At 39.9% G+C, this 22,457-nt stretch overlaps 3 long non-coding RNA genes across 4 annotated transcripts in view; 1 reads left to right on the top strand and 2 right to left on the bottom strand.

The window, feature by feature from the left end:
* The window catches only part of LOC139436771 (uncharacterized), a 151,324-nt gene extending 137,659 nt beyond the window's left edge, over positions 1-13,665 (bottom strand). The window contains exon 1 of the long non-coding RNA XR_011646206.1: positions 13,230-13,665. This is a non-coding gene — a long non-coding RNA (uncharacterized lncRNA). The remainder of the gene's footprint in view (positions 1-13,229) is intronic.
* Positions 13,666-14,265: 600 nt separating this feature from the next.
* On the bottom strand, positions 14,266-15,183 carry LOC131274060 (uncharacterized). Its single transcript, XR_009181267.1, has 2 exons — positions 15,017-15,183; positions 14,266-14,403 (listed from the first exon to the last, which is right to left on the bottom strand). It is a non-coding gene; the product is annotated as an uncharacterized lncRNA (long non-coding RNA).
* LOC131274062 (uncharacterized) lies at positions 15,068-20,492 on the top strand. 2 transcript variants are annotated; one of them, XR_009181270.2, is made up of 3 exons: positions 15,068-15,230; positions 18,318-18,511; positions 20,368-20,492. It is a non-coding gene; the product is annotated as an uncharacterized lncRNA (long non-coding RNA). The 2 variants fall into 2 exon arrangements; XR_009181271.2 differs by lacking the exon at positions 15,068-15,230 and adding an exon at positions 17,643-17,890.
* Positions 20,493-22,457: the final 1,965 nt, after the last annotated feature.

Below are 22,457 nucleotides of genomic sequence, written 5' to 3'. Positions count from 1 at the left end.
AATAAAAATGTCTTTAAAACAATTATTCTATTGTTACATTTTGGGAAGAAAATACATTGTTGGCATTCAATCAAGTGCGAAATCCTATACAACAGCTAATAAACGCAGTGTAGTATAGGTGGAACTATGGAGGCTAAAATGGTTTTTGAACATGTCAAGGTAGTGGCATTTGAGTTTGGCTTCAAAACGGCAGGAGGAGTAATGGATTGCACAAGACATGGGGCAGCTTAATAGTGAACCCTGTGGTGGATGACAGATTTTTGTTAACAGTACGAACATGCGAACATTCTTAATGTGAATTACAGCAAATGTTTAATACAAATACATGGTGCTGATAATAGGGTGTTTTATGGGGACATTTTTCTCCATCAACTCTACCTAATGCAAGCTTTAGACCATACTTAGTAGTAATATTTGGATGTTATTTTATCATTTATAACAAGCATTCCACAACGATGCAGGATGTTTGTGGTAGGGTAGTATTATCCAAAGGGGTGCTGATGCAAAGCCCCAGAAATATTCTGGTTTTTTAAAGGGTATTTATTTGGGGTAGAAGCTTATAGTTACAAGGCCCTAAAGAGTCCAACTCAAGGTACCCTAAGTGGTATTTTCTCACCAAATGTCTGTTACTACATGTTGAACAAGATGGCTGCTGACCTCTTCAGGGTTCAGCCTTCCTCTTTCCTCTTAAGGCTCCATGGGTCTAGCTTCTTCTGATCTTAGCGTAGGCTGCCATAAGGCTCATCTCTCTTCAGGGCTCATTTCTTTCCAGGCTCAGTTCTAGTCTCTTCACAAGGTCAGCTGTTTACTATCAGGGGAACAGCTCTTCTCTCTTCCCAGGGCCCCTGCCATGTCTATGGAGCTGTCTCTCTCCCTCTGTATATATTCTCTGTGTGCCTCCCTTTGTCTAAGAGTCTGTTCTATCAGCCCACCAAGGCAGTGGGGAACTCAACGCTGCACACCCTAATGATGTAGTCAAATCAAAGCCCTAATCTTGATTTAATCAAGTAAATGCAAAGTCTTTGAATTTAAGTCAGTCAAAGGGTATCATGCCCAGAGGAACAGGTCAGTTTACAAATGTAATCAATATCCCTTTCTGGAATTTATAAATAATATCAAACCGCCCCAGGTGTTGTATGGGGATTCTGTATGTTACACATGATTCTCTTGTAAACTCCCAACTTCTTTCAAAAAATACAAATGAGAGAAACTATATTATCAATTATTATTAACTACTTTCTATTATTGTTTTAGTATTAATCATTTGTTAAAGATGGTGATGAGCTAATAAATGTCAAGCTAAACCAATTTTTCTTCCTTGTACCTTAAATATATTTGTTTTAATGATCTGGATATCCTTTTGTTTCTGCTACTTTATCATCACAGTAAATAATGAAGCTTTTTTGTTATTGCTACTTTACATTATAATCAATAATGAAGCTGTCATTTCTCAGAGCTTACTAAAAGAGGCAGTAGAGCATTTTGATTAAGATTCCATACTCTGGAACTAAACCACATAAACTGAAATCCCACCTCTGCCACTTAATTAGTTGCATGACCTTGGGCAACATACTTAACCCTCTCATCAGTAAATTAAGACCCAATGTTATTGCCCCTTTATCTTACCCATTGGCTCTTTTGCAGTTGTTTTAGCATCTGGCCTTTATAGGCTTACTCACTCCAGAAAGGGATGCCATGGGCAAAAAGAGAGAAAAAAGACCAAAACAGTGCTTTTGAATTTCAAAAGAGGTTTTTAAAGCAAATGACAGAATAGTATTGAAAGAAAAGGGGTTTGAGTTAACATAGGCTGCTCATTTTTTGTTTTGCTTTGTTTAAAAGTACAAGCTCTAAAGGTCTCAGGGCTTAAAGAATTTTCTTCCCTTTGAAGAAGATATAGAGAATAGAAAAGAGGCAGGCTGGCACACTCCCAGACTTGATGGAGTACCCATGTTTGTTTATGTGGAGGGAGAAAGAGAGAAAGAAGACAATTTGGGCAATATGTCCTATGGACCAGCCACTTGCATCTCAGGATAAGGGCTGGTAGGAGAGTGAGAATATCCAGTTACTGAAAACTCAGAGCCCTATGCTTGTCTTAGGAGGAAGAATCATGCTTTTCTTGGCATCCAGCATGGTGTTTGAGCATCAGGAAACATGTGACTTCTGCAGTCACACAGGACCCTGTGCATGGTTTAATGCTTGTAGCCGTCTTGAGATTCTTAATACATTTTAAACAAGGGGCCTCACATTTTCATATTGAACCAGGCCCCACAAATTACGTATATGATCCTGTCTATGCAAAGGGGCCTGAAACAATTCTGAGTACCCAGCATATAATAGGAGACTAAAATATTATGATGATTTCCTCTACCCGGCAATGAGGGGAGTGAAGGGGTTGAGAGACATCTGACAGACCTGATGAATCTTTACACTGGGGACAAGTATGCAGAACTGGCCTACACAGACTGAAAAGTAAAGATCAAGGGAAACAGGTAGATGCTCCAGCCTGATGCTTTGATATCCTGTAAGTCTCCTGGAACTCCTGGCCCCCGGGGAAACACAGAAGGAGACCTGCAGTAGCCTGAGACTGTGTTTCCCATATGCCACCAAATGGGGGCTCAAAATAGAAAGAGAAATATTTTTAAAATGAAATATTTGCATGCATGAGGTATGAGCTGCGGTTTTACCCTACAAATCCATAAATAAAAGTTTGACTTATTTTTTAAAAGGCAGAAGTGATAAGAATTCATCAGTGAACAATAGCATGTATTTTCCTACCCTTTGTAAATTGACTATTTCATGTTGCTTTGGAATGTCTTTAATGACAAAGCCAAGGACTACTTCCTTTTATTCTCCTGCTCCTCCATTTTGCTTTTTCCACTCCTGAACAGCTCACTCTATACTAGTTGAAAACTGCCTCCACAATACTCTAATCCCTTGCCCAAGATAAACAAAGCACCATTAGTAATCCAGGAGAAACAGCCCCAAGCTACTGACTGTTATTCTCTGTCCTCCTAGTTCCCTGAGGGCCTGTTGGAGGAGCTTCTGAATGCCAGAGCAGTAGAGTAAGCTCCATCTGATTCCAAGGTGAGGTCACCTTTCTTTGTCTGAGATCAAACTGTTGCTTTCTTGGTTTCCTTCTTTTTTAATCCAGTTGGGATAATCTGACCATGTACGTTATAGGTGATATGCACAAAACTATTGGGCAATGTCTTCAATGGGAGTCTATTACTAGCTGATTCCTGTCTCAAGAGTAAAATCACAAAGGCAGCATCAACTTATAAACTATATGGTATTAGGCCCACCCTAAGGAGCAATATTTTTTACCTTGGATTAAGAATTTTCTAACTGGCAACCAAATTGGATTTGAGAGTTGCATCAATGAGGAAAAACTCATTTCTTTTCCACAGGTGTCCCCTCACCGGTTTTGGCTTTCCTTTGTTTGACCATTCTTTCCTCTCTGGTATTCTAAAGTCACCAAGAGGACAAAATCCTTCTGTTAGCATTACATAATAATTTATAATTCTTACAGTGTTTTCTTTTCTGTAATTGCAGCTGGCCTGAAAAGAAAGTGTCAATGGTAGGTGGGCTGAGGAAAAAAATCTACATGACAAGAAATGTGGGTCTTTCTTGCTGGCTTCAGTCAAGAGCCCCCTGACTAAAACTCCCAGGTAGGAACAAGGATTTGGGTATGGGGAAGCAAATGGATATTTCAGGTAAGAACTAGCGTGATGTTTCTTGAATAGTTGGATTCTGTTTAGATGGCATGGGTTTGTGTTCATGTGAGTGTTGTGTGTGTATGTGCTGTGATTCTCAGTGTAATGAATGTGATTGCCAATGTGCATGTGTGAGATCCTATGTCTGCTGTGTGCCTTCCTAGATTTCTCTCCTATAACCAGCACAATTACCTGTGCAATTCCATAATAATTTCCTCAAGGACATATACGTATGTCCATATTTTCAAATTATATACTTCAAATAATATAGTTCATTGTAAGTCAAGTATGCCTCAATAAACCTGGAAAATATCCCATAACAACCCAGGAAAATGTTCAAAGGACTCCAAGTGAAAATACTGTGTTACAAAATCCCTGTCATTAGGATTTAATGGGAAGAATTCATTTAATAGTGAATAGTATAGCCTGTGTAGAGCACTCTCCTTGCCCCTAATGGCACTTTCATTGACGATGATAAAAGAAAAGCAGCCATATCTGTTGTTTTTAACATAGGAGAAAAGAGAGGCTTAGAAGCTGAATTAATTTTGCAGAAATGCAAAGTACCAAACAGTAAACTAGGCACTGAGGTATTAGGTGGTTTGATACCAAAGCACAATCTCATCATGCCTCTTCTGCCTGGCAATCTCTAATCTTCTACGATGAATCTGGCAACATTTGTCATATTTAATTCTTGTTACTGAGCACCACACCACCAGGGCATCTGCAGCACAAGTACATGTCATCCATTTGTCCAAAGCCCAATTGCCATGTGTGTTAGTAACTATGATATAGACAATGCAGAGTGAACATGCTCATCCTCACAAAACATCTCCTGGGAGGCTGCTCAGAGTCTGCCGCTGAACTCATCTAACCCACTGGACTCTTCTAACATAGACCACATCCACAGTAGTCCAACTTTCAGGGTGATAAACTTGGAGGCTTGTGCAGTAACAGTCCAGCAAAATGGGAGAGTGAGAGGCTGAGAAAGAATTCCATCCCCACTTCTCTTTCATTTGCATACTGTTTCCAATGTCCTGTTGAAGGTCTCTTGACTCCACAGAGCTCAGGGAAGGTCTGAGAACCCAGGGTAAAGAGTTGAGGTGATCTTGGGTGGCCAGCCTGGTCTCAACTGGAAAAGGAAGGGTCTAGTGTGCCATTCTCTCAATTAAATTTCTTGGTGATATCTGTGTTCCTAAACAATACCTCCAATTGGCTTGTGGATTGGAGGTATGGCTCTACCAGCAGTGATGACGGTAACAGTCCAAGTCGGTAACAATGTTCAAGGAAGTACCCAATGGGAGAGAGTTCCTGGGAGCAGTTGCATTATCCCTTCTGCATTGGAGATGGAGGAGAGGGGTGTGAAATCAGAAAGTAAAGGAAATATTTAGAGATCTGCTTTGTTCTTTTCATATTTCAGTAAGATCATAGTAAGAGATACTATAATGTCATGGTCAGGAAGACATGGACAAAGCGATTGCCTTCTTAGAGGGAAAAGGTGGACAGTCTTCCCTACATTTAGAGTATGTGAGGACTGGAAAACGGATTGTGGAGATCTTAGAACAAACTTAGATGGTAAAGGTGAAGCAATCGAGGCCCAAGGAATGCAATGTTGTCATAAGGACAAAATTATGTGCTGGGATAAGGTCATAACCAGGTGAGAACAACAATGGTTCAAGCTCTCCCCTCAACCCTAACATTTTCCTTTTCTTTTACAAGGATGCCCCATCATGCTTTCTGCCATGGTACATTCAGAAGCATTCTTCATCAAGTCAGATGATTCAGACACGGGGATGACGATCTGCATGTAATTCATGTCTTCTGTCTTTTTTCATCTATTCCTGTTCATAAACTTCTCTTTGTACCTCCCCCATCTTCTCCTCTTTTTATGATACTCATCTTGAAGGATTTGATCTCATCTAGGAAGTTGAGGCCATGGGTTCGAGAAGGTTTATAACAACTTTCTACATCCTTCTCAACTGCTTTTTTAGCATTTCCATCATTTCCAAACCTACTATGCAGCATGCACAATCTCAAGTAAACCAGAATGTAACAGGGCGGGAGCTGGGCTGGGAGTCAGGTGCCTTGGGCCACTCTTTTGGAGGGCACTTGTGAACTTGGTTCTGGGCTGGACTCTCCCCTCACAGGTATGTTCCTGCAAATGGTATCTCTGGACAAACAAGTTTTTTCTGTTCCTTACAAGCTTAGTACACTGTTTGAGGTGAAGGAGGAGTCTCTTTTCATAATTTCTCTTTTCCTGGAATACCCAGAAGCCACCGAAGAAATGAAGAGGAAAAGGAAATGTGAATGTGGAGTGAATAGGATGAAAAGGGGAAGGGAATTAAGTTACACACATTACATCTCTTTCCTAACTTTCTCTTTGGCACTTCAGGAAAATCAGTAAAACTAAGGAGAACATTGGCGTTGCCACAAATGAGGGTGAACATGGAGGTGGAGACAAGAACTGGCTGGTCAAAAATAAGCACAGGCAAGTAGAGTATATCCTCACAACCTCTTCTCAGGGAACAAAACCTCATTCTATACAAGCCACAGCCTCCAAAGGCTCTTAATTTGCAGGAGAGGGCACTAGCCCCTTTTAAGCCTTATGTGCACTCACACTGCATTCTTTGTGAAGATCGACCCTGGATTAGTTCAACACCTCAGCCCTGCTGAAGTGAAGTTTGCACTCATAATCCACTTACAGTCAACAAAAGCCTCTCCTGTTTATTAATGAGTGTGGTGAACAGGGTGGAGTGAACCTAAATGCCACTAACTCAGGTCTCTGGCAAAAGGGTATATTAGGCTGTCTTAGTTTGCCAGGGCTGCTTTAATCAATACTGGTAACCAGCTGGCTCAAACAGAGGAATTGATTGTCTCACAGTTTGGGAGATTAGAAGTCCAAAATCATGGTTTAGGCTGCACTGTGCTTTCTCTGAAGGTGGTGGCAGCTTGCCAGCAATCCATAACTGAACCTATGCCTCCATTTCTTGGCCCTCTGACTCCTATCTCCTGTGCCTGAATGTGCCTAATTTTCTTCTGATAAGGTCTCCAGTCATATTAGATTAAGGCCCCCTGATTAAAGTTGGACTAACATTCATTAGTATGCTCTTAGAAATGAGTTCACATTTGTAAGAGCGGAGGTTAGGACAAAAACATGACTTTATGGGCGGACCTGATTCAATCCATAATAAGGACAATGGCACTCTGGGGTCCCTTGCAGGCAGGTAGGGTAGGTATTCTGGGCCAGTTTCCATCTTAGGGGGAAATTTAAGTCCTGACTGGCAGTTGCCCAAGCCCTGAGGGTTCTCAGCCTCTGCTGGGTCCTGTTCAGATCCCTGGGTCAGCTCATGCCACCTTTCCTCAAGCTGTGGTTCTTGAGAAGTTTTTTAGGTATGTATAATTCATACAAACCTGAAAGAATGGTCAATGAAGAGCTCACTTGGGATGAATGAAATGGGTAGAATTGCAAGTTACTTATGTTCCTTTTATTTATTTTTTACTTTCATAATTAATTAAAGATAAACATAATACTTATAGCATCTTGTTAAAAGGAGTGTCTTCTGTAATGTTTTCATGTTGGAATATACTAATGTAAGAAAACTTATGATTTTAGTACTAGAGCCTAACTGTTTTTTAACCAAAAAGCACACGTAAGTTTTGGTGTGTTTTAAAATGAAACTAGTTTTTAGAGAGAAAAAGGAACCTGTCCAATAGTAATGTGAAGATGCAGTCATGACTTGGACTGTGTAGGGGACAGGGGTTGGGGAAGCAGGGTTATCACTTCCATACCTATCCTTCCGATGTCCTGCTTCTCACCTGGTCAGATATATAAGACTCTGCCTTTTCTTCCTGGAGCCCTACACTCAAACTTACTCTTCAGGGAAGAGTCACTTCAAGGGCACCCATCAAAGCAAACAGAGTAAATCCCTTCAGTTGGACATTTACAGACACTGTGCCACAGACGATACCTTAAGCCGAGAGCAGCAATAGGATTTCAGTGCCATTTGGATCTGGTTCCTAGGTATCGGTGGCCAACTTTGCTTCTCCAGGGTCTATTGTACCTTCTGAGTCCTGCAACATTCACCAGCAAAACCCCTCCTCCATCTGTCTCTGTGTACCCGGTGAGTCTATATCCTGTGCTTTTATTGCAGATTCCACCATTGACAGCTACAAAGGCCTTAAGCTGGAGGCCCCAGCCTGAGCTTAGAAGAGCTGTAGATCATATGGTGTTTAGAGATGCCTCTGTGCTTATTCTCTTCTACCCATACCCAAATAAATTTTGGTAGAATTTAGTTAGATAAATTTAGATTGAGTTTTAGAGAAACATTTTACATTTAATGTTAGATATTACTATATTAATCAATATTTTCTCCTACTACTTGTGTTTCTTAATTTATCAAAAAAAAATAAACATGTATTTAGATCAGCATGTTAAACAAAGTTAGAGCCAAATTAATTATAAAATTTGGTCTCCCTCCTGGCTCCCACCAAGGTCACTACTCTCTCATAGAATCCTCAATGTTTGATAGTTGAACAAGTAACTGAAAATTTAGTGCTTAACTTCTGTCCTCAGGACAATGTCTTCCAGATGTTTCATTTGCTGAAATCTGTTTACTCACCTGGAAGGGATTATGGCAATAACATCACCCTTGGCCTAGCAGGATACCTTCGAATTCACTGTCGTTTTTACTTTCTTTTCAGTCTTCTGGGGATAAAACCATGAGTCACATTTTCTTCCACAAAGACATTACCCCATTTTCACATAACACAAAATATTGTTCTCAAAAATGTTGAAGAGATTCTAATATTCTTTCCATAATGCCGCATGCTTTCCTCTAATAAATGGTTTTGTTTTCTTTAAACCACAGTAATTTCACTAAAATTTGTCTTATCTTTAGACCTTCTGTATCAATGCTCAGTGTGTAATTTTATTATGGAGCTTCAAAGAAGTCTTTCTAGAAAAAATGGAGTCATAATTTTTAATAATTGCTGCAAGTATTTGCTTTTAGTCTCTCATTCAAACACTGCAGTATTCATATATTGGCCTTTCTATGCTGATCTTAAACTTTTGACATTTTTTTCTCAAATCTTTTACATTATATTAAATTTCTTTTAAGCAATTTCTTCTTTTTAACTTCTCTTTCTATTTAGGTATTACCTTTTCACTGTTTCTTCTAGTTTATATGTAAATCATGAAATGATTTTTTCCCCATTTTTTTCTTATTCTTCCCTGATTTCTGTCCCCTCATTTTTGAGGGTTTTTTTTCCCTATCTCATTGATGATGTTCTCTCATATACTGTTTCCTTTCATCAATGCTTTTACCTTCTTTTTGAGATAGTACATTTCACTACATAATGTACATCAAAAAGAAGAGCCTTACTTTGCACTTATACCTGTACTGGAAATAATATCAATATTTTTTCTGTTGGTATTTCATATGATTTTTTAAAAATTTGTAGATAGAAACAAGATTCAAAATAGCTTTCCCAACAACACAGATCTGTCTCTGTCCAAATTTTCTTTGAAATTACAAATATATATAACAGCTTTCTTCCCGATATTTCTGGGTTCTGTACTTCTACCACTCTTAAATATGGGTCTTCACTATCATTACCTCTATTGTACCTGTTATTGTCTATTTGTTTCTGCATCTGACTAGTGAATACCTCCTTTGAATGTATGCTCTTGTCTTGATGTGGAACAGCCAAAACCACTTTGCCAAAATCTAGTCATTCCCTGAAAGATAAAGGTCTATATATTTCCAGAACCAACTATCTTTAAGGGTATTTTTTATTGTATGTCTTGAAATGTATTTCATTTCTGAATCACTTTGTTCATATATATTTATATGCACTTTATTTCCACAATTATTAGATTTTGGTTTCTTATACTTATTTTATATTGAATTTTCTTTGTTCTGTATACATTATAGTTGAGTCATAAATTTCAGTATTATTTTTATTTAGTTTTAAATTAATTTATTTTCAAACGTATTTGGCTTTAGCAATGGTGATTCATTTTTAAATAACATTTTAATTTCTATTGTTTTGATTCCTAATCACATAAGAAAAATGGTATGTATATCTGGACTACATATATAGCACCAAGTAGCTTTATTACTATCCTCAGGCACATACACCAACAACCCCCAAAGCAATCTATATATTTTCCATGGTCCCCAAGGATTGTCCTTAATACCTGTCCTTGCTACATTAAAAGCACTATTTTAGAAATAACCTCTACAAATAAAAAACATCATTTAAAATGGTTTACAGAATATTAAAATTTAGGACCACATAAAAATGTTTCAGCTATATCATATCATGATCTCATTATGAACACCTGAATACATACACATTAACAAGAGAGATGCCATTTAAATGATTAGAATGTTGGCCTCCTAAAATTAGCTAAAATTCCAGGACTTCAGAAATGCACTCCCAGACTTCCTGTACCCTGGGGGTGTTCTACTGCTCAGTGAGTGGATGGTCATTGGTGGAAGTCATTTAACTCCATTAGCAGCTGCATGCCATCTACATAAATTGTAGCAACCTGTCTTTCCCTGAGATCAGGAACAAGATAAGGTAGTGAACTTTCATCACTGCTAATCATCATTGTACTGAAGCTTGATAGAGCAATCAGGCAAGAAAAAGAAATGAAAGGCATCCAAAAGGAAAGGAAGAAGTAAAGCTATTTCTATAAACACAGATGGCCTAATCTTTTACAAACAAAATCCCAAAGAATCCACAAGAATAGTAATGGCACTAATAAAGGCATTCAGCAAAATTGAAAGATACAAGATACACAATGCAAAGTCATTTTTGTTTCTATAATCCAGCATAGAACAATCTTAAATGGAACTTTTTAAAACTTCCAATCAAATAGCCTCTAACGAATAAAATATCTAAAAATTTAACAAAAGGTGAAGCATTTATATACTGAAATTAGAAAACACTGCTGAGTGACACTGAAAACCTAATCAAATAGCAAGATGTCCATTGTTCATCCACTAACTATTGTTCTGATGTCAATACTACGCAAAGGAAACTACAGATTAAATTCAAAATCAAAATTGAGTAGACTTTTTTTTTACAGAAATGGAAAAGCTGGTCCTCAAATTCCCATGGAATCATTAAGTGGCTAAGCTAGCCAAGACAGTCTTGAAATAGTTTCACAATGTAAACACGCTTATCAAAATATCACTCAAATTTACCCTATGTAATATACAAAAAACTAGGAAAACCTCATCTATTCTTAAGCGAAAACTCAATCAGTAGACACTGTTCTAAATTAACCACAGAAGGGTTTATCAGACAAAATGGTTGTTCTGTCTATGCTCAATGAGATTAAGGTACATTCTCTTTAATTATTTTGTCCTTTTTGTTTTTAAAGATGCATAGATCAGACAAAGTGTTACATTAAAAAATGTAAGAGGCTCCCAAATACACTATTCCCCATCACCCCTACTCCTCCCACATCAACAACCTCTTTCATCAGCATGGAACATTCACTGCATTTGCTGTAAACATTTTGGAGCACTGCTAGGCCACAAGGGCTGCAGTTTACACTGTACAGCCTACACTCTCCCCCAGTCCATCCAGTGGGCCATGGCAGGACATACAATGTCCTCCATCTGTCCCAATATCTGCATATCACAACTCTTCTTCCATCTCCCTGCCCTCAGCAACCCCTGTTGCCACTGTATTGACATAAAGGATACAATTTCTTCCAATGCTAGAATCACAATAGTTCTAAAGTAGAATACCAGCAAATCCACTCCATTCCATACTCTCTTCCTCCATCTTGTGGGCCCCGGGATGGCAAATGTCCACTCCAAGTATAAACTGAGAGGGGGCTTACAGCCCACATGGCTGATGGACTGTATTATCCCATTTGCAGTTGTAGACTCTCTTGGTACCCTGGTGTGGTGGTTGGCTAGCTTCACCTCCCTTTTAGCTGACCTGGGTAAGTCCAATGAACAGGAAAGTAGCTATTGCTACTCTGCTGAGGCTCAGGGCCCAGCTGGCACATGGTCCAGAGACCCAAGCCTCCTGAGCACACAACAACCCCAGCCCCAACCACAGGTTCAGTGAAATTGACAGAAAAGGCGTGTGTAGAGAGGTCACATCTCCATCCAACTCCATCAAAGGGCATTCTCTCTCATTGAGTGGAAAGATAGGAGTTCTCAGCAGAGAAAAAGAAACAAAGAAAAGATGTAAATGACAACTTTTGATCTAAACATAAAGTTATAGAAAATTTTAAAAAATTCATTGAGCAATCCCAATTAGAGAAGACAAGTAAGGGATGAATGAATTGGTGAGATGGAATTTAGATGAGTAGAAATTATATAATCTGAGAAAAGAGAGCGAGTGAGAAAGAGAGAATTGATCCAAAACTTGAGCCTCATGATCTGTGGGACAATACTAAAAGTTTTAATATTCATTTGAAAGACTGGGTTGAGCAGAAAGAGGCTGGTGCCAATAAAAAGGTAAGGGAAGAAATGACTGAACACTACTCTATGAAAGAGAGATCCAAGGGGCTCAAAATCTCACCCTGATACATCATAATCAAACTGCTGAAAACTAAAGATGAAGAAAAACATCTTGAAAGGAGTCAGAAAATTTGACAATTTATTTGTAGAAGAATAACAATTTGAAGGCCTTTGATTTCTCTTCAGAAAATATAGAGGCCACAAGAGAGTGAAAAAACCCTCAACCAGGAATACTGCAATCATCAAAAGTTGCTTAAGGTTTAAAGGCAAAATAAAGACAGAAGGAGAGGATGGAAAAACAAGTGAATTCATCACCTGATGACTTGCTCTACAAAGATGGGAAAGGAACTTCAGGCTAAATGGAAATAATTCAAGGAGGAAGCTTTCAACTTCAGGAATAAAAGATGTGGATCAGGAATGGTGAGTATCTGGGGAGAAAGAATAACTTTTTTCCAACTGTTAAATTGTTAAATATATGAATGAATTTTGAAAAATTATAAAAATACAAAATGTTTGCAGAAGTTATACCCTAGACTGGGAACTCAGAAGACCACTTCAGCAAAGAGGGGTTTAAATGATTCCTATGGCTGTAAGGTGTCCACATTTTAGTTGGGTGGGTAAAACATTAATTCTTTTAGACTGTGATACCTGTATTATTCTCAGAGCAACCACTAAAAAAGAATTCCAAAGGAATTCCAGAAAAATTGTATAACCCAAATGGTCCTTTTTCTAAGAGATAGGAATAAAGTAGCTAAAACATCAGTATACAAGTTATTAAGTAAAAAATAACTCTCTTGGACAAATACCTACAAACAGGATTGCTGGGTCCAATGGTAACTCCATTTCTCCTAGCCTGTCCTTCCCCCCACCATAGTCACCTCCACCACAACAGAACTGGTGGCTTCTGCTCTTTAGATCTGAGTGGCTCTCCCCAGTCCCCCAGGGGATAAAGTGGGGGATTCACAGGCCCTAACCCCAAAGATGCCACCTTCAACAGGCTCCAAAGCATCTGAGCCCAATGGTTCACCTGTTTCTGCTGTCAGCTCGAGGGCACCCTGTCCCATGTGGATGCCAACTTTGCTGATGCCAGAGTAGAGGATGGTGGCTGTGTCTCCCAATGGGTCCTGTCTCCCTTGTGACAAACTCCATCTTCCAGCATCAGAAAGTCCAGACTTGCCAGAGGAGCCAGGGGGCTGAGCCACAGCTTTTGATGTGCCTGCATCCTGCACATATTTGGCTAAGGAGCAGCTAAGGAGCAGTCAGAAGTCGGAGACAGGTTCCTATGGCACTGGGAGTGCATATATTCTGGGGGTCAGTGGATGGTTCTCTTCCTTCCTCCCCAGGCCTGGGTTCTGATGAGAAACCTCCATTCTCAAAGCTCAGAAAGCACCTCCCTCCAGAACTTCCAGACCACTCCTGTGACCTCATGCACCAAAGCAAGCACCTTCACAAGCTCATACACCTGTTTCCCACTGCTGCAGAGGGAGTGGTGTTCAGCCCCAGCCCCCTCCAGGCTGCCCCAGAGGTCCACAAGGAAGGTAAGTCAGAATGGCCATTGGTCTAGTTTGTCAGCTTTTGTGGTACCCCAGAGGAAGATCCAGAGAGAAAGGGGTTTCGATGTGATCTCTGGGGTAAAATAGATTCAAGGAATTCAAGGAATTGCTTAATCAAATCCAGTCACCATAAAGGCGACATTCCTCGGCTGCCACAGAAGCAAGGGAACCCTCTGATGTTTCACCCTCAGGCAATGAAGTCACTATTCTGATTCTAGACTTGGAAAAGAAAGCAGCACTTCACAGTCAACAATGCATTGGGGGTGGAGGAAGACTGAGTCCAGCTTAGACAGGCAACACCATGCAAACTTCCAGTCTAACTGCCTTGTAGTTAATCCTGTATCTATTTATGGAGTCAACATCATGAATTCACACCAAAATATCCACTTTGTCCGCCAGCCCACTTCAAGAGGGTTCACTGCAAATCTTGCATTTTCACATCTGTAACTCTATCTTTTGAATACTCAGAAGGTAGATGGGTTGAGATACAAAAAAGGACTGGATGGTCAGTTGAATCCCAAGGCTGTGGTGAGTTTACTCAATAGAACTGGTCATCTTTTGCATTTTATGTCGTGGGCTCTTGATGTGTTCCTTTCTGAAAGCTCACTATTGTCCTCATTGTCTACATATCTGCTGTTGTCATTGCTCCTAAAAAGAGATAAAGCCTTGTGAAAACTCATGGTGGGAACATCATTCTCTCTTGTGAGACTGGGTTGGGTTAATTGATACAACATGAAGAGAGTTTTGCTTGAGATCTGCCTGACCTAGATATGTAAGAATTTCTGGGGGTCCTCTGAGGGATACTGGCCTTCATGGAGTATGGGGGTGAAAACCCCCTGTTCATGGAGGGCCATCTTTCTTCTCCAAGTCTAGTGGGGACTCTTGATGCAGGAACACGAAGCATTTCTGTGTTTGTCTCCCTTGGGGATTTGAGATTACTCTCAGCATGATTGGGTTCTCTAAGGATGTGGACATCTCAGAGTACAAATGATTCACCATGTCCCCTCTCTGTAAATCATAAATCATAATTTCTGCAGTGAGTTCAGAATGAGCAGGAGTATGAAAATGCATTCAACATCACTAGTGATCAGTAAAATACATATCAGAACCACAAAGTCTCATGCCCATATCTTCCAGAAAGGGTACTCTTAGGATGAGAAAGACTTCAGCAGGGAAGGTACGGACTCCACACTAAGAGAGTTGTTCAAATATTTAGTCAGGGAGATAATTGGGAACAGGGAGACTTCATTCATTAACTCACCAAACCTCAGTCAGGTGGGTGACTTTGCCAGTTGATGAGCATTAACTGTTCTTCCAGGGTAGTTCAGTTAAAGGTGAAGCTAATTCTTTGCATAGCTGTTATCTGGCAGTTGGTCTGGAATGTCTTAGGTTCTGAGCCAGTAGAGGAGCCAAGCAGACCACTGGTCACTTGGGATGGTAGTCCAACCCCCAGGAAGACTCACATGAGGCAGAAGGTATTGTGAAGATGCTGGGGGAAGTTGGCCAAAAATTTGGACATCCTTGATACTTCAGAAGGCCTTTAGGTGGGGGAAACTACCTCATATTTTGCATCAAGGATGGAAATGTAGAGACAGGAGGCTGGGTCAGGATAGGTACTCTTCTTGTGGGTGAGCCACCTCCTCCAGGGCATCAATTCTTCCCTTCAGGAACTTTGGGGCAAGAGGATTTTTCAAAGGAACTGTTTCAGTACACCATGGTTGACATGTCACATAACACATATTTGTTGGCTTAAAGGAGTTTATTGTCTCACAGTTTTGGAGGCAGTGATGCCAAGATTAGACTCAGTAAGGTCTGTGCCCTCAGTGCTTGCTTCTGTCTTTCCTCCCCACGATCCAGGGCAACACTGGGGTTATGGAGGTGAGGGTTTCTTGCCCCCCCCCTTTCCCCAGAATAGTCACACTAATATACAGACTCAGGCTCCAGGGTAGGTCACCGTCTAGAATGCCTCTCCTTTACTTCCTTTCCCTGACGAGTTGGGGCCATCTGGCTCTCTAGCAGGCCTGTTTTCAAGTGTTTCAGGGTTTGGTTTGGGTTTCTAACCCCATTATTTGTAGTGCCCTCCTAAGGGGTTGGTAATAAACTTTCCTGAAAACAGTAACAACAACAACAACAAAAGACACCTTGGCTGCCTTTAATTCACAACTGTTGTGAAGTAGTTTCCAATATTCCACGCTCTGGTCTTCCAGACAGATATTTTAGTATTTCACACTCAGTTTGGGCCTAGTCCTTTGGCAGAAGTTTTTAGCACAACATAAGAACAGTGTGCCAACTGCACTATTATTGTGCCCCCCAGTTTATCCAGTCTGCCTTTGGTGTCCATAAATATCTGTCTGGGAGGGTAGAAAAAGGTCATAACTCCACTGTGGGTATTGCTCTTGGAATTTAGGATGACTTTTGTCTCACAACACTTATACATTACAGTTATGAATTACCATATGAAGAAAAGTAACTGAGCAAACAGGTGAATAATAAGAAAAAGAACACTAGATATATCAATAAATTAATATGGATTGTGTCTCTAATTTGAGCCAGGACCATTACTTAATTCTGAGGGCAGCCGATGAGGCCAATGGTACTAGCTCAGTATTTCAGATCTGGAAATGAGACACAGACAATTGAGTAAATTTCCCAGCTGACATGAAGCAGAGTCAGGAATCAGCCCTGAACATGTAATTCCAATGTCCATGTTCCCAATCACATTCATCTTCTGGCCTTGAACATAACAGCTGCTGTCAAAAACATGCTGGGTAAGGCATTAGAAAAGCAATTCAAGGCAAGTGTTCAGAAGAGCATTCGACCTTTTAACTTTTACAGGTGTCATTAGCACTCAAAATAGTTATTTCTCTATGCAACTTAAACATACTATTTAAGAAACTTCAGATGGCATAGCAAAGAGAATCAAAATCACAAGCTCACCACTGAAAAAATACCAATGCTAATTTTTTTTTTTTTTTTTTTAACGTACTGGGGTTGGGGATTAAACCTGAGACCTCATTTTTGTGGAAAGCCAGTACTTAACCACTAAACCACATCGGTTCCCCTGAGTTGGTTTCTTTTGTTTGATCGTTGGTTGGTTGGTTTTTTTGTTTGTTTGTTTTTTGTTTTTTTCCAGAGGCACCGGGAACCAAATCTAGGACCTCCCATGTGGGAAGCAGGTGTTCAACTGCTTAAGCCACATCCATACTCCAATGCTAATATTTGAAAGTATTTCTTCTCTGGTCTTTGACCATTAAAACATACACACACACACACACACACACACACACACACAAGATAAAGAAGTCAGTTAACTATCTAATCTGAAGGACAATACAGAATACTGAATACCCCAAATACACTACAACTACAAACAACTTCTCAAGTCTTCTTTAAAGCCCCTTGCCTGGAAATACAAAGATGGGACATGATTTGGATTGCTACCTGAATCTGTGTTCCCCTAATTGCAACTCTAAGACCCTAAATAAGTGCCTTTTTTGCCTTGCAGCTTAGTTTATTTCTCAGTTGACATTACATAGTGTTAGAAACAGGATTCTAAGTACCTACCAACCTGACTCTGGAGCTACTGTTGGATTTGAGCATGGTAAAGGCAAAAGCCCCTTCAGCTCTGCCATCTCCCCAAAAGCCGAGTTCCTGTCTGTGAGTCCTCTTGGTTCGGAACATGCGTCTTTTTGGTTGAGGTTCTAGACCTTTTAGGGGTGACTTTTGAACTTTGGCATTTTGAACTTTGGTTCTTATGGCTTAAGCTGCTAACAGCAGTCCTGTTTGTTTACTTGAACATTTTTCTTCTGGTTTGGCCTGGTGATAGAAGGCCTTTCTGTTGGCCTTTTTTTTTTTTTTTTTTTTTAATATATATATATATAGGGAGAACTTATTTGTTTGGCAATTACTTGAATGGGACTTTTAAAATTCAACTTTGATAATGAGCTCTTTTAAGTGGGGGATGCCTCCCTAACAATCAATTTGGCTTTTGTGAGCAAGCAAATTATTTTTGGTCAGCACAGGATGGGCACTTAAACACTATTAGAATGTGTACCACCTTTTAAAGAGAGGCCTTGGCCTGATGGAGGAACCACCTAGTGACAGGGCAGATGAGGAGACCCCATCTAATTCCAAGGTAAGGTTGCCTTTCTTTGTCTGAGAAAATTGTCACTTTACTTATTCCTTTCATTTTCAATTGAGTTCAGATATGAAAATTCTGACCGTGTACATTATAGATGACATATACAATTTCCTTACTTAAGGAGTATTCTATTACTGTATCAAGTTATTTACAAATAGCAAGAGCAGGGAATCAAGTATATGGGCTTTTTAATTGGCAGCAGTTTTTCCTTCTAAGAGTAAGAATTTTTTGTGCCAACCAAAATAGACATGAGAGATGCATTAGCTAGGAAAAGTTTGTATCTTTCCATGTGTGTCTGCTACAATTACTTATGGGACCTTTCACTCAACCACTGTTTCCCATCTGTACCAAAAGTGCAAAAGATCTGTGTCAACACTACACAGCATGATCTGATCCTGAGTTTTCTTTAATATAATTACAGGTGGCCTCAGGTACAAGAGAAAATGGTATGCATTTTTGAACTTCAGAAAAAATCTAGATAATTAAAAAACCAGGGTGGAGCTGATGTAGCCCAGTGGTTGAACACCTGCTTTCCATGTATGAGGTTCTGGGTTCAATTCCCAGGGATTGTGTGCTTGCTTTACTCTGAAGAACCACCCTGATTCCAGCTTCCAGGTGAGAATGAGGAGTGGGGATGTGATTATTTTCTAGTTAAGTGATGGCCATGTTCTACAGTCCTTGTAGGCAGCTGTGTTCCCTTTAGGTGGTGAGGGTTTGTGTACTGGGGCTGGAGATATCTATGTTAGTGTCTTTGAGATGAGATTGTGAAGGTGAGGGTGGACAAGCTATTTCCCATCTATATAGCAAAATTGCCAGTGTCAACTTCTCAAGAAAAACCACTACTACACCCCTTACATATATTTACTCATTCAACCTTCAACACAACCATACTATGACTGTTTATTCCCACTCTTCTGATGAAGAACTGAGGTGCAGAGACAATTAGCCTACAATTTCAAACAGGAGTGTCCCTGATCCTGATACTATAGCCATAATCTAGCCCCATCACTTGGCCATGCGATGATTCTACACCATGCCAGCAAGGGAAATGACTGCAGACTGTGAATTGACATAGGGTGAAATGCACATAGAAAGTCCACATGCCTTTTCAGCTCAGATTCTGAATGATTGCAAGCACAATCTGGTTTACCTAAGTCAGTCCTCCACACTACAGCCCAAAAAGATAGGAACTGGGAGATGTTAGCGTATTTCATAACATCAGCATCTTGAGTCCTAGAAATGCTCGGCACTGTTTGCTGCATGCCTTAGGGACAGTGACCAATAAGAATTCAAGTTACCATTTGGCTACTGATCTGGTGTATATTATCCTTGCTGCAACTTTTATAACTGCATTAGAGCCTTAGCACTCAACTCATGTCTCCCCTTAATAATTAACTATTAAATTGGTGCCTGGATAGTACAAAGATGGACATCCATCACATTCAATGAATAAGCATTCAAGGTATAGAAAAGACTGGAAGGAAAAATACTACATGATTTATAGTGGTCAATTTTTAAGTGGCAGTATTTAAAAATCTTCAAATCTTCTATAACTGAGTATCTTTATGATAAAGGATTAAAAAAAATTAAACGGAATGTTTTGCTTAGACTTGAATCCAGTCGCACAATAAAAAGACATTTATAAATAAAATGTCTTTAAAACAATTACCCTATTATTAAACTTTAGAAAGCTAATAAAATGCTCATGTACAAATAACAGCAAAATCCTGCAGAAACAGGTGCTGGACATTGTATGTCCTGCCATGGCCCACTGAGTGGACTGGGGGAGAGTGTAAACTACAATGTAAACCATTATCCATGTGGTGCAGCAGTGCTCCAAAATGTATTCACCAAATGAAATGAATGTCCCAGGATGATGAAAGAGGTTGTTGATGTGGGAGGAGTGGGGTGAGGGGGGTGGGGGGTAAATGGGGATCTCTTATATTTTTTGAATGTAACATTTTTTTAAAAATAGAGAAAAAAATCCTATACAAAAGATGAAAAATGGGAAGCAGGTATAGCTCAGTTGTTGAGTGCCTGCCTCCCATGAATGAGGTTCAGAGTTAAATCCCTGGTACCTCTTTAAAAGAAAAGAGAGAGAGATGACATATGTGGAACCATGGATACTGATGATTTTGTAACAGGACAAGGTGATAGTAGCATTTTAGTTGGACTTCAAAATGGCAGGAGGAATGATAATCCATCATTGAACAATGGCATGTACTTGGTAACTTTTTTGGATTATTTCACATTGCTTTGGAATGTCATTAGCTACAAAGTCAAGGACTGCATCCCATTTTATTCCTCCACCTCCATTTTGCTATCCTTTTTCCACTCATCAGCAGCTCACACTATCCTTGTTAAATACCTGCTCCATATTACACTAACCCTTTGTCCATGTCAAGCAAAACTTCAGAGTACTCCAAGGGCAACACCTCCAATGTACTGACTATTACTCTTTATCCTCCTAGCTCCCCCAGAGGGCCTGCTGAAATACCTGGGAGCCAGGGCAGTAGAGGAAGCCCCACCTAATTCCAAAGTAAGTTTCCCTTTAGAACCATTACTTTCTGTATTTTTCTTTTTCCACTCAATTAAAGCTGACCATTACTTTATAGATGATATGTACAATTTCCTTGGTGGGGACTGTGTTCACTTGGCATCTGTTTTGACCTGCCGATCTCTGTTTCAAAAGGACAATCACGAATGGAAGCATTAGATTATAAAAGGAAGTTTTTCCTTAGCAGCCATATTTTCTTCTTGGATTAAGAATTTTTTTAAATGCCAACCAAAATGGAGAGATACATCATACAGGAAAAGCTCATGCCTTCTCCTCAGGTGTCCCCTCACTTGCTTTTTGGTTTCCTTGACTTGACGCTCTCTCCCATCTGGTTTTCTAAAGCCTTCTACAAACACAACATAGCAAATTGTGATCATTATAGTGTTTTCTGCAACAGCAGGTGGCTCCAAGAGCAAGCAACAATAGTATGTATTCTCTCATCACACAATTGCTGAGGAAAAATCTAGATGATGATCAATGAATATTCCTTGTTGGCATTGTCTAGAGAACCTCTCCACAGAAAGAAGCTTTCTGATGTGTGTGTGTATGATTCTCAAGGTGCATGTGTGAGAACGTGTGTCCATTTGTGTGTTTTCCTAGACTTCTCTAACACTAAAAAGTTGCTAATGTCAGCTTTCTGTTTAAAAAATGCCAGCTTCATTTGTTCATGGGTATATGTCAAAATTGTATCAAGTTATATCCTTTAAATATGTTTAGTTTATTGTATGTCAAGTATACCTCAGTAAACCAGGAAAATACCCCATTACCCTTCAGGAAAATGTTCACAGGACTGTAAATGGATAAAATTGTGGGAAACGGACTTGGCCCAGTGGTTAGGGCGTCCGTCTACCACATGGGAGGTCTGCGGTTCAAACCCCAGGCCTCCTTGACCCGTGTGGAGCTGGCCCATGCGCAGTGCTGATGCATGCAAGGAGTGCAGCGCCAGGCAGGGGAGCCCCACACGCAAGGAGTGCACCCATAAGGAGAGCCGCCCAGCGCAAAAGAAAAGTGCAGCCTGCCCAGGAATGGCTCCGCCCACACTTCCCGTGCCGCTGATGACAGCAGAAGCGGACAAAGAAACAAAATGCAGCAAATAGACACCGGGCAAGGGGGGGAATTAAATAAATAAATCTTAAAAAAAAAAACATTAAAAAAAATTGTATTAGAGAACACCTCTTACTAAGATTTCATAATAAGTCTTCATTTAGTAATAAATTTTACCTCTTAGTAAGTCTTTAAAGTCTGATCATGGCATTTTGATTGGTCATGATAAAAAGCAGCCATATCTGACTTTTTCAAAACATATGAGATATGTAAGGATTGAGAGGTCAATGAATTTTCGAGTTTCACACCTAGAGAATAGGAAACCATATTCTGGAGATATTAAGTGCTTTGACTCCAAATTCTATACACTTTGTTCACATCTCTTCGGCCTGGCGGGATCTCAAATTGTCTATAAGTTTGGAACATTCATGATTTCAATTCTTATTACTGAGCACCACACCTTCAGGGCATCTGCAGCACAATGTAGTATTATCCATTTTTCAAAAGTGCAACAGCCATTTGTGCTAGTAGCTATGGCATGGACGATGCAGAAAGAACATTTCCATCCTCACAATACACTTTCCCGGGCAGCAGCTCTGAGCCTGCCATTGGTCTTTTCATTGAACTCATCTAATATAGTATTTCCAGAACAGTCAGAATTTCAGGGTGATAAGTTTGGACATAAGAGCTTTAATGATCCATCAAAATGGGGAAAGTAAATAGTTAAAAGGGGATTCTTTCTCCACCTCACTCATTTGCAAACCATTTATAATGTCTTATTGAAGGCCTCTGACTCCACAGAGTCCAGAGATGGTCTAAGAACCTGGTGATCTTGGGTAGCCAGCAAGCCAGCAAGTGGAGAAGGAAGGGATGGGTGTGCCACATTCTCCAAAAACTTTCTTGCAGATGTATGTGTTCCTAAAGTTTGGCTTGTGGATCAGAGGTATGACTCCACCAGCA

The sequence above is a fragment of the Dasypus novemcinctus genome, chromosome 17 (genome assembly GCF_030445035.2).
Source record: "Dasypus novemcinctus isolate mDasNov1 chromosome 17, mDasNov1.1.hap2, whole genome shotgun sequence".
Lineage (NCBI taxonomy): Eukaryota > Metazoa > Chordata > Mammalia > Cingulata > Dasypodidae > Dasypus > Dasypus novemcinctus.
This window is presented reverse-complemented; position numbering and strand designations above follow the sequence as displayed.